The sequence below is a fragment of the Nicotiana tabacum genome, chromosome 10 (genome assembly GCF_000715075.1).
Source record: "Nicotiana tabacum cultivar K326 chromosome 10, ASM71507v2, whole genome shotgun sequence".
Classification (NCBI taxonomy): domain Eukaryota; kingdom Viridiplantae; phylum Streptophyta; class Magnoliopsida; order Solanales; family Solanaceae; genus Nicotiana; species Nicotiana tabacum.
The window spans coordinates 64,877,210-64,887,769 of NC_134089.1; positions in this window are offsets into that span (position 1 = coordinate 64,877,210).

Here is a 10,560-nt window from a genome sequence, read left to right on the forward strand (position 1 = left end):
ACTAGGGAATGGAGGCCCTATGTCTGAAAATCTCAACTTAGGGATTGGGGCCTTAATGTTGGCAAAAGGCGACTAGGGAATGGAGGCCCTTTGTTTAAAATCTCAACTCAGGGATTGAAGCCTTAATGTTGGGAAAAAGGCGACTAGGGAATGGAGGCCCTATGTCTAAAAATATCAACTCGGGGATTGGATCTCTAATGTTGGTAAAAAGGCGACTAGGGAATGGAGGCCCTTTGTCTAAAATCTCAACTCAGGGATAGGAGCCGTAATGTTGGTAAAGAAAAGACGACTAGGGAATGGAGGTCTTAAGTCTAAAATCTAACCTCAGGGATTGGAGCCCTAATGTTGGTAAAAAGGCGATTAGGGAATGGAGGCCCAATGTCTAAAATCTCAACTCAGGGATTAGAGCCCTAATGTAGGTAAAAGGCAACTAGGGAATGGAGGCCCTATATCTAAAATCTCAACTCAGGGATTGGAGCCCTAATGTTGGTAAACAGGCGACTAGGTAATGGAGGCCCTATGTCTAAAATCTCAACTCAGGAATTGGAGCCCTAATGTTGGCAAACGGTGACTAGGGAATTGAGGCCCTATGTCTGAAAATCTCAACTCAGGGATTGGGGCATTAATGTTGGCAAAAGGCGAATAGTGAATGGAGGCCCTATTTCTGAAAATCTCAACTCAGGGATTGGAGCCCTAATGTTGGCAAAAGGCGACTAGGGAATGGAGGCCCTATGTCTGAAAATCTCAACTCACGGATTGAAGCCCTAATGTTGACAAAAGGCGACTAGGGAATGGAGGCCCTATGTCTAAAATCTCAACTCAGGGATTGGAGCCCTAATGTAGGTAAAAGGCAAATAAGGAAAGAAGGCCTTATATCTAAAATCTCAACTCAGGGATTGGAGCCCTAATGTTAGGAAAACGGCGACCAGGGAATGGAGGCCCTATGTCTAAAAATCTCAACTCAGGGATTGGAGCCCCTAATGTTGGTAAAAAGGCGACTAGGGAATGGAGGCCATTTGTCTAAAAATCTCAACTCATGGATTGGAGCCCTAATGTTGGTAAAGAAAATGCGACTATGGAATGGAGGCCTTATGTCTAAAATCTCAACTCATGGATTGGAGCCCCTAATGTTGGTAAAAAGGCGACTAGGGAATGGAGGCCATTTGTCTAAAAATCTCAACTCATGGATTGGAGCCCTAATGTTGGTAAAGAAAATGCGACTATGGAATGGAGGCCTTATGTATAAAATCTCAACTCATGGATTGGAGCCCCAATGGTTGTAAAAAGGCGACTAGGGAATGGAGGCCATATGTCTAAAATCTCAACTCAGGGATTGGAGTCCTAATGTAGGTAAAAGGCGACTAGGGAATGGAGGCCCTATATCTAAAATCTCAACTCAGGGATTGGAGCCCTAGTGTTGGTAAACAGGCAACTAGGGAATGGAGGCCCTATGTCTAAAATCTCAACTCAAGAATTGGAGCCCTAATGTTGGAAAAAGGTGACTAGGGAATGGAGGCCCTATGTCTGAAAATCTCAACTCAGGAATTGGAGCCATAATATTGATAAAGAAAAGGAGACTAGAGAATGGAGGCCCTATATCTGAAAATCTCAACTCAGGGATTGGAGCCCTAATGTTGGTAAAGAAAAGGTGACTAGGGAATGGAGGCCCTATGTCTTAAAATCTCAACTCAAGGATTTGAGCCCTAATGTTGGCAAAAGGCGACTAGGGAATGGAGGCCCAATGTCTGAAAATCTCAACTCAAGGATTGGGGCCCTAATGTTGGGAAAAGGCGACTAGGGAATGGAGGCTCTATGTCTGAAAATCTAAACCCATGGATTGGAGCCCTAATGTTGGCAAAAGGTTACTAGGGAATAGAGGCCCTATGTCTAAAATCTCAACTCAGGGATTGTAGCCCTAATGTTGGTAAAAAGGCGAATAGGGAATGTAGGCCCTATGTCTAAAATCTCAACTAAGGGATTGGAGCCCTAATGTTGGTAAAAAGGCGACTAGGGAATGGAGGCCTTATGTCTAAAATCTCAGCTCAGGAATTGGAGCCCTAATGTTAGAAAAAGGTGACTAGGGAATGGAGGCTCTATGTCTGAAAATCTCAACTTAGGGATTGGGGCCCTAATGTTGGCAAAAGGCGACTAGGGAATGGAGGACTTATGTCTAAAAATATCAATCCAAGGATTGGAGCCCTAATGTTGGCAAAAGGCGACTAGGAAATGGAGGCCTTATGTCTAAAATCTCAACTCAGGGATTGGAGCCTTAATGTTGGGAAAAAGCGACTAGGGAATGGAGGCCTTATGTCTAAAAATCTTAACTCGGTGATTGGAGCCATAATGTTGGTAAAAAGGCAACTAGGGAATGGAGTTCCTATGTCTAAAATCTCAACTCAGGGATTGGAGCCCTAATGTTGGTAAAGAAACGGCGACTAGGGAATGGAGGCCCTATGTCTAAAAATCTCAACTCAGGGATTGGAGCCCTAATGTTGGTAAAAAGGCGACTAGGGAATGGAGGCCCAATATCTAAAATCTCAACTTAGGGATTGGAGCCCTAATGTTGGCAAAAGGTGACTAGGGAATGGAGGCCCTATGTCAAAAATCTCAACTAAGGGATTGGAGCCCTAATGTTGGTAAAAAGGCTACTAGGGAATGGAGTCGTTATGTCTAAAATCTTATCTCAAGGATTGGAGCCCTAATGTTAGTAAAAAGGCGACTAGGGAATGGAGGCCCTATGTCTAAAAATTTCAACTCATATATTGGAGACCTAATGTTGGTAAAGAAAAGGCGACTAGGGAATGGAGGCCCTATGTCTAAAAATCTCAACACAGGGATTAGAGCCCTAATATTGGCAAACGGAGACTAGGGAATGGAGGCCTTATGTCTAAAATCTCAACTCGGGGATTGGAGCCCTAATATTGGCAAAAGGCGACTAGAGAATGGAGGCCCTATGTCTAATATCTCAACTAAGGGATTGGATCCCTAATGTTGGTAAAAAGGCGACTTGGGAATTGAGGCACTATGTCTAAAATCTCAACTCAAGGATCGGAGCCCTAATGTTGGTAAAAAGGCGACTAGGGAATGGAGGCCCTATGTCTAAAAATCTAAACTCAGGGATTGGAGCCATAATGTTGATAAAGAAAAGGCGACTAGAGAATGGAGGCCCTATGTCTGAAAATCTCAACTCAGGGATTGGAGCCCTAATATTGGCAAAAGGCGACTAGGGAATGGAGGCCTTATGTCTAAAATCTCAACTCGGGGATTGGAGCCCTAATGTTAGCAAAAGGCGACTAGAAAATGGAGGCCCTATGTCTAAACTCTCAACTAAGAGATTGAAGCCCTAATGTTGGTAAAAAGGCGACTAGTGAATGGAGGCCCTATGTCTAAAATCTCAACTCAAGGATTGGAGCTCTAATGTTGGTAAAAAGGCGACTAGGGAAAGGAGGCCCTATGTCTAAAATCTCAACTAAGGGATTGGAGCCCTAATGTTGGTAAAAAGGCGACTAGGGAATGGAGGCCCAATATCTAAAATCTCAACTTAGGGATTGGAGCCCTAATGTTGGCAAAAGGTGACTAGGGAATGGAGGCCCTATGTCAAAAATCTCAACTAAGGGATTGGAGCCCTAATGTTGGTAAAAAGGCTACTAGGGAATGGAGTCGTTATGTCTAAAATCTTATCTCAAGGATTGGAGCCCTAATGTTAGTAAAAAGGCGACTAGGGAATGGAGGCCCTATGTCTAAAAATTTCAACTCATATATTGGAGCCCTAATGTTGGTAAAGAAAAGGCGACTAGGGAATGGAGGCCCTATGTCTAAAAATCTCAACACAGGGATTAGAGCCCTAATATTGGCAAACGGAGACTAGGGAATGGAGGCCTTATGTCTAAAATCTCAACTCGGGGATTGGAGCCCTAATATTGGCAAAAGGCGACTAGAGAATGGAGGCCCTATGTCTAATATCTCAACTAAGGGATTGGATCCCTAATGTTGGTAAAAAGGCGACTTGGGAATTGAGGCACTATGTCTAAAATCTCAACTCAAGGATCGGAGCCCTAATGTTGGTAAAAAGGCGACTAGGGAATGGAGGCCCTATGTCTAAAAATCTAACCTCAGGGATTGGAGCCATAATGTTGATAAAGAAAAGGCGACTAGAGAATGGAGGCCCTATGTCTGAAAATTTCAACTCAGGGATTGGAGCCCTAATATTGGCAAAAGGCGACTAGGGAATGGAGGCCTTATGTCTAAAATCTCAACTCGGGGATTGGAGCCCTAATGTTAGCAAAAGGCGACTAGAAAATGGAGGCCCTATGTCTAAACTCTCAACTAAGAGATTGAAGCCCTAATGTTGGTAAAAAGGCGACTAGTGAATGGAGGCCCTATGTCTAAAATCTCAACTCAAGGATTGGAGCTCTAATGTTGGTAAAAAGGCGACTAGGGAAAGGAGGCCCTATGTCTAAAATCTCAACTAAGGGATTGGAGCCCTAATGTTGGTAAAAAGGCGACTAGGGAATGGAGGCCCTATATCTAAAATCTCAACTCAGGAATTGGAGCCCTAATGTTGGCAAAAGGTGACTAGGGAATGGAGGCCCTATGTCTAAAATCTCAGCTCAGGGATTGGAGCCCTAATGTTAGAAAAAGTTGACTAGGGAATGGAGGCTCTATGTCTGAAAATCTCAACTTAGGGATTGGGGCCCTAATGTTGGCAAAAGGCGACTAGGGAATGGAGGACTTATGTTTAAAAATCTTAATTCAGTGATTGGAGCCCTAATGTTGGTAAAAAGGCGACTAGGGAATGAAGGCTTTACGTCTAAAATCTCAACTCAGGAATTGGAGCCCTAATGTTGGCAAAAGGCGACTAGGGAATGGAGGCCCTATGTCTGAAAATCTCAACTCAGGGATTAGGGCCTTAATGTTGGCAAAAGGCGACTAGGGAATGGAGGCCTTATGTATGAAAATCTTAACTCAGGGATTGGAGCCCTAATGTTGGGAAAATGCGACTAGGGAATGGAGGTCCTATGTCTAAAATCTCAACTCAGGGATTGGAGCCCTAATGTTGGTAAAAAGGCCACTAGGGAATGGAGGTCCTATGTCTATAAATCTCAACTCAGGGATTGGAGCCCTAATGTTGGTAAAGAATAGGCGACTAGGGAATGGAGGCCCTATGTCTAAAAATCTCAACTCAGGGATTGGAGCCCTAATGTTGGTAAAAAAGCGACTAGGGAATGGAGGCCCTATACCTAAAATATCAACTTAGGGATTGGAGCCCTAATGTTGGAAAAAGGTGACTAGGGAATGGAGGCCCTATGTCAAAAATCTCAACTAAGGGATTGGAGCCTTAATGTTGGTAAAAAGGCTACTAGGGAATGGAGTTCTTATGTCTAAAATCTTATCTCAAGGATTGGAGCCCTAATGTTAGTAAAAAGGCGACTAGGGAATGGAGGCCCTATGTCTAAAAATTTCAACTCATAGATTGGAGCCCTAATGTTGGTAAAGAAAAGGCGACTAGGGAATGGAGGCCCTATGTCTAAAAATATCAACTCTGGGATTGGAGCCCTAATGTTGGTAAAGAAAAGGCGACTAGGGAATGGAGGCCCTATATCTAAAATCTCAACTCAGGGATTGGAGCCCTAATGTTGGCAAAAGGTGACTAGGGAATGGAGGCCCTATGTCTAAAATCTCAACTCAAGGATTGAAGCCCTATTGTTGGTAAAAAGGCAACTAGGGAATGGACGCCCTATGTCTATAAATCTGAACTCAGGGATTGGAGCCCTAATGTTGGTAAAGAAAATGCGACTAGGGAATGGAGGCCCTATATCTAAAAATCTCAACTCAGGGATTGGAGCCCTAATGTTGGTAAAAAGGCGACTAGGGAATGGAGGCCCTATGTCTAAAATCTCAGCTCAGGGATTGGAGCCCTAATGTTAGAAAAAGTTGACTAGGGAATGGAGGCTCTATGTCTGAAAATCTCAACTTAGGGATTGGGGCCCTAATGTTGGCAAAAGGCGACTAGGGAATGGAGGACTTATGTTTAAAAATCTTAATTCAGTGATTGGAGCCCTAATGTTGGTAAAAAGGCGACTAGGGAATGAAGGCTTTACGTCTAAAATCTCAACTCAGGAATTGGAGCCCTAATGTTGGCAAAAGGCGACTAGGGAATGGAGGCCCTATGTCTGAAAATCTCAACTCAGGGATTAGGGCCTTAATGTTGGCAAAAGGCGACTAGGGAATGGAGGCCTTATGTCTGAAAATCTTAACTCAGGGATTGGAGCCCTAATGTTGGGAAAATGCGACTAGGGAATGGAGGTCCTATGTCTAAAATCTCAACTCAGGGATTGGAGCCCTAATGTTGGTAAAAAGGCCACTAGGGAATGGAGGTCCTATGTCTATAAATCTCAACTCAGGGATTGGAGCCCTAATGTTGGTAAAGAATAGGCGACTAGGGAATGGAGGCCCTATGTCTAAAAATCTCAACTCAGGGATTGGAGCCCTAATGTTGGTAAAAAAGCGACTAGGGAATGGAGGCCCTATACCTAAAATATCAACTTAGGGATTGGAGCCCTAATGTTGGAAAAAGGTGACTAGGGAATGGAGGCCCTATGTCAAAAATCTCAACTAAGGGATTGGAGCCTTAATGTTGGTAAAAAGGCTACTAGGGAATGGAGTTCTTATGTCTAAAATCTTATCTCAAGGATTGGAGCCCTAATGTTAGTAAAAAGGCGACTAGGGAATGGAGGCCCTATGTCTAAAAATTTCAACTCATAGATTGGAGCCCTAATGTTGGTAAAGAAAAGGCGACTAGGGAATGGAGGCCCTATGTCTAAAAATATCAACTCTGGGATTGGAGCCCTAATGTTGGTAAAGAAAAGGCGACTAGGGAATGGAGGCCCTATATCTAAAATCTCAACTCAGGGATTGGAGCCCTAATGTTGGCAAAAGGTGACTAGGGAATGGAGGCCCTATGTCTAAAATCTCAACTCAAGGATTGAAGCCCTATTGTTGGTAAAAAGGCAACTAGGGAATGGACGCCCTATGTCTATAAATCTGAACTCAGGGATTGGAGCCCTAATGTTGGTAAAGAAAATGCGACTAGGGAATGGAGGCCCTATATCTAAAAATCTCAACTCAGGGATTGGAGCCCTAATGTTGGTAAAAAGGCGACTAGGGAATGGAGGCCCTATATCTAAAATCTCAATTTAGGGATTGGAGCCCTAATGTTGGCAAAAGGTGACTAGAGAATGGAGGCCCTATGTCAAAAATCTCAACTAAGGGATTGGAGCCCTAATGTTGGTAAAAAGGCGACTAGGGAATGGAGTCCCTATGACTAAAATCTTAACTCAAGGATTGGAGCCCTAATGTTGGGAAAAAGGCGAATAGGGAATGGAGGCCCTATGTCTAAAAATCTCAACTCAGGGATTAGAGCCCTAATGTTGGCAAACGACGACTAGGGAATGGAGGCCTTATGTCTAAAATCTCAACTCGGGGATTGGAGCCCTAATGTTGGCAAAAGGCGACTAGAGAATGGAAGCCCTATGTCTAAAATCTCAACTAAGGGATTGGAGCCCTAATATTGGTAAAAAGACGACTAGGGAATGGAGGCCCTATGTCTAAAATCTCAACTCAAGGATTGGAGCCCTAATGTTGGTAAAAAGGCGACTAGGGAATGGAGGCCCTATGTCTGAAAATCTCAACTCATGGATTAGAGCCCTAATGTTGGTACAAAGGCAACTAGAGAATGGAGGCCTATGTCTCAAAAACTCAACTCAGGGCCCTATGTCTGAAAATCTCAACTCATGGATTAGAGCCCTAATGTTGGTAAAAAGGCAACTAGAGAATGGAGGCCTATGTCTCAAAAACTCAACTCAGGGATTGAAGCCCTAATGTTGGTAAATAAAAGGTGACTAGGGAATGGAGGCCCTATGTCTTAAAATCTCAACTCAATGATTTGAGCCCTAATGTTGGCAAAAGGCGACTAGGGAATATAGGCCCAATGTCTGAAAATCTCAACTCAGGGATTGGGGCCCTAATGTTGGGAAAAGGCGACTAGGGAATGGAGGCTCTATGTCTGAAAATCTCAACCCAGGGATTAAAGCCCTAATGTTGGCAAAAGGTGACTAGGGAATGGAGGCCCTATGTCTAAAATCTCAACTCAGGGATTGTAGCCCTAATGTTGGTAAAAAAAAGATTAGGGAATGTAGGCCCTATGTCTAAAATCTCAACTCAGGGATTAGAGCCCTAATGTAGGTAAAATGCGACTAGGGAATGGAGGCCCTATATCTAAAATCTCAACTCAGGGATTGGAGCCCTAGTGTTGTAAACAGGCGACTAGGGAACGGAGACCCTGTGTTTAAAATCTCAACTCAGAAATTGGAACCCTAATGTTGGCAAAAGTTGACTAAGGAATGGAGGCCCTATGTCTAAAATCTCAGCTAAGGGATTGGAGCCCTAATGTTGGCAAAAGGTGACTAGGGAATGGAGGCCCTATTTCTGAAAATCTCAACTTAGGGATTGGGGCCCTAATGTTGGCAAAAGGTGAATAGGGAATGGAGACCTTATTTCTAAAATCTCAACTCGGGGATTAGAGCCCTAATATTGGCAAAAGGCGACTAGGGAATTGAGGCCTTATGTCTAAAATCTCAACTCGGGGATTGGAGCCCTAATGTTGGCAAAAGGCGACTAGAGAATGGAGGCCCTATGTCTAAAGTCTCAACTAAGGGATTGGAGCTCTAATGTTGGCAAAAGGCGACTACGGAATGGAGGCCCTATGTCTGAAAATCTCAACTCAGGGATTGGATCCCTAATGTTGACAAAAGGCGACTAGGGAATGGATGCCCTATGTCTAAAATCTCAACTCAGGGATTGGAGCCCTAATGTTGGGAAAAAGGCGACTAGTGAATGGAGGCCCTATATCTAAAATCTCAACTAAGGGATTGGAGCCCTAGTGTTGGTAAACAGGCGACTAGGAAATGGAGGCCCTATGTCTAAAATATCAACTCAGGAATTGGAGCCCTAATGTTGGCAAAATGTGACTAGGGAATGGAGGCCCTATGTCTGAAAATCTCAACTGAGGGATTGAGGCCTTAATGTTGGCAAAAGGTGACTAGGGAATGGAGGCCCTATTTCTAAAATCTCAACTCAGGGATTGAAGCCCTAATGTTGGGAAAAAGGCGACTAGGGAATGGAGTCCCTATGTCTAAAAATATCAACTCAGGGATTGGATCTCTAATGTTGGTAAAAAGGCGACTAGGGAATGGAGGCCCTTTGTCTAATATCTCAACTCAGGGATTGGAGCCCTAATGTTGGTAAAGAAAAGACGACTAGGAAATGGAGGTCTTATGTCTAAAATCTCAACTAAGGGATTGGAGCCCTAATGTTGGTAAAAAGGCGACTAGGGAATGGAGGCCCTATGTCTAAAATCTCAACTCAGGGATTGGAGCCCTAATGTAGGTAAAAGGCGACTAGGGAATGGAGGACCTATATCTAAAATCTCAACTCAGGGATTGGAGCCCTAATGTTGGTAAATAGGCGACTAGGTAATGGAGGCCCTATGTCTAAAATCTCAACTCAGGAATTGGAGCCCTAATGTTGGCAAAAGGTGACTAGGGAATTGAGGCCCTATGTCTGAAAATCTCAACTCAGGGATTGGGGCATTAATGTTGGCAAAAGGCGAATAGGGAATGGAGGCCCTATTTCTGAAAATCTCAACTCAGGGATTGGAGCCCTAATGTTGGCAAAAGGCGACTAGGGAATGGAGGCCCTATGTCTGAAAATATCAACTCAGGGATTGAAGCCCTAATGTTGACAAAAGGCGACTAGGGAATGGAGGCCCTATGTCTAAAATCTCAACTCAGGGATTGGAGCCCTAATGTAGGTAAAATGCGACTAAGGAATGGAGGCCCTATATCTAAAATCTCAACTCAGGGATTGGAGCCCTAATGTTAGGAAAAAGGCGACCAGGGAATGGAGGCCCTATGTCTAAAAATCTCAACTCAGGGATTGGAGCCCCTAATGTTGGTAAAAAGGTGACTAGGGAATGGAGGCCATTTGTCTAAAAATATCAACTCAGGGATTGGAGCCCTAATGTTGGTAAAGAAAATGCGACTAGGGAATGGAGGCCTTATGTCTAAAATCTCAACTCATGGATTGGAGCCCCAATGGTTGTAAAAAGGCGACTAGGGAATGGAGGCCATATGTCTAAAATCTCAACTCAGGGATTGGAATCCTAATGTAGGTAAAAGGCGACTAGGGAATGGAGGCCCTATATCTAAAATCGCAACTCAGGGATTGGAGCCCTAGTGTTGGTAAACAGGCAACTAGGGAATGGAGGCCCTATGTCTAAAATCTCAACTCAGGAATTGGAGCCTTAATGTTGGCAAAAGGCGACTAGGGAATGGAGAACCTATTTCTAAAAAATCTCAACTCAAGGATTGGAGCCCCAACATTGGTAAAAAGGCGACTAGGGAATGGAGGCCCTTTGTCTAAAATCTCAACTCAGGGATTGGAGCCCAAATGTTTGTAAAGAAAAGACGACTAGGGAATGGAGGTCTTATGTCTAAAATC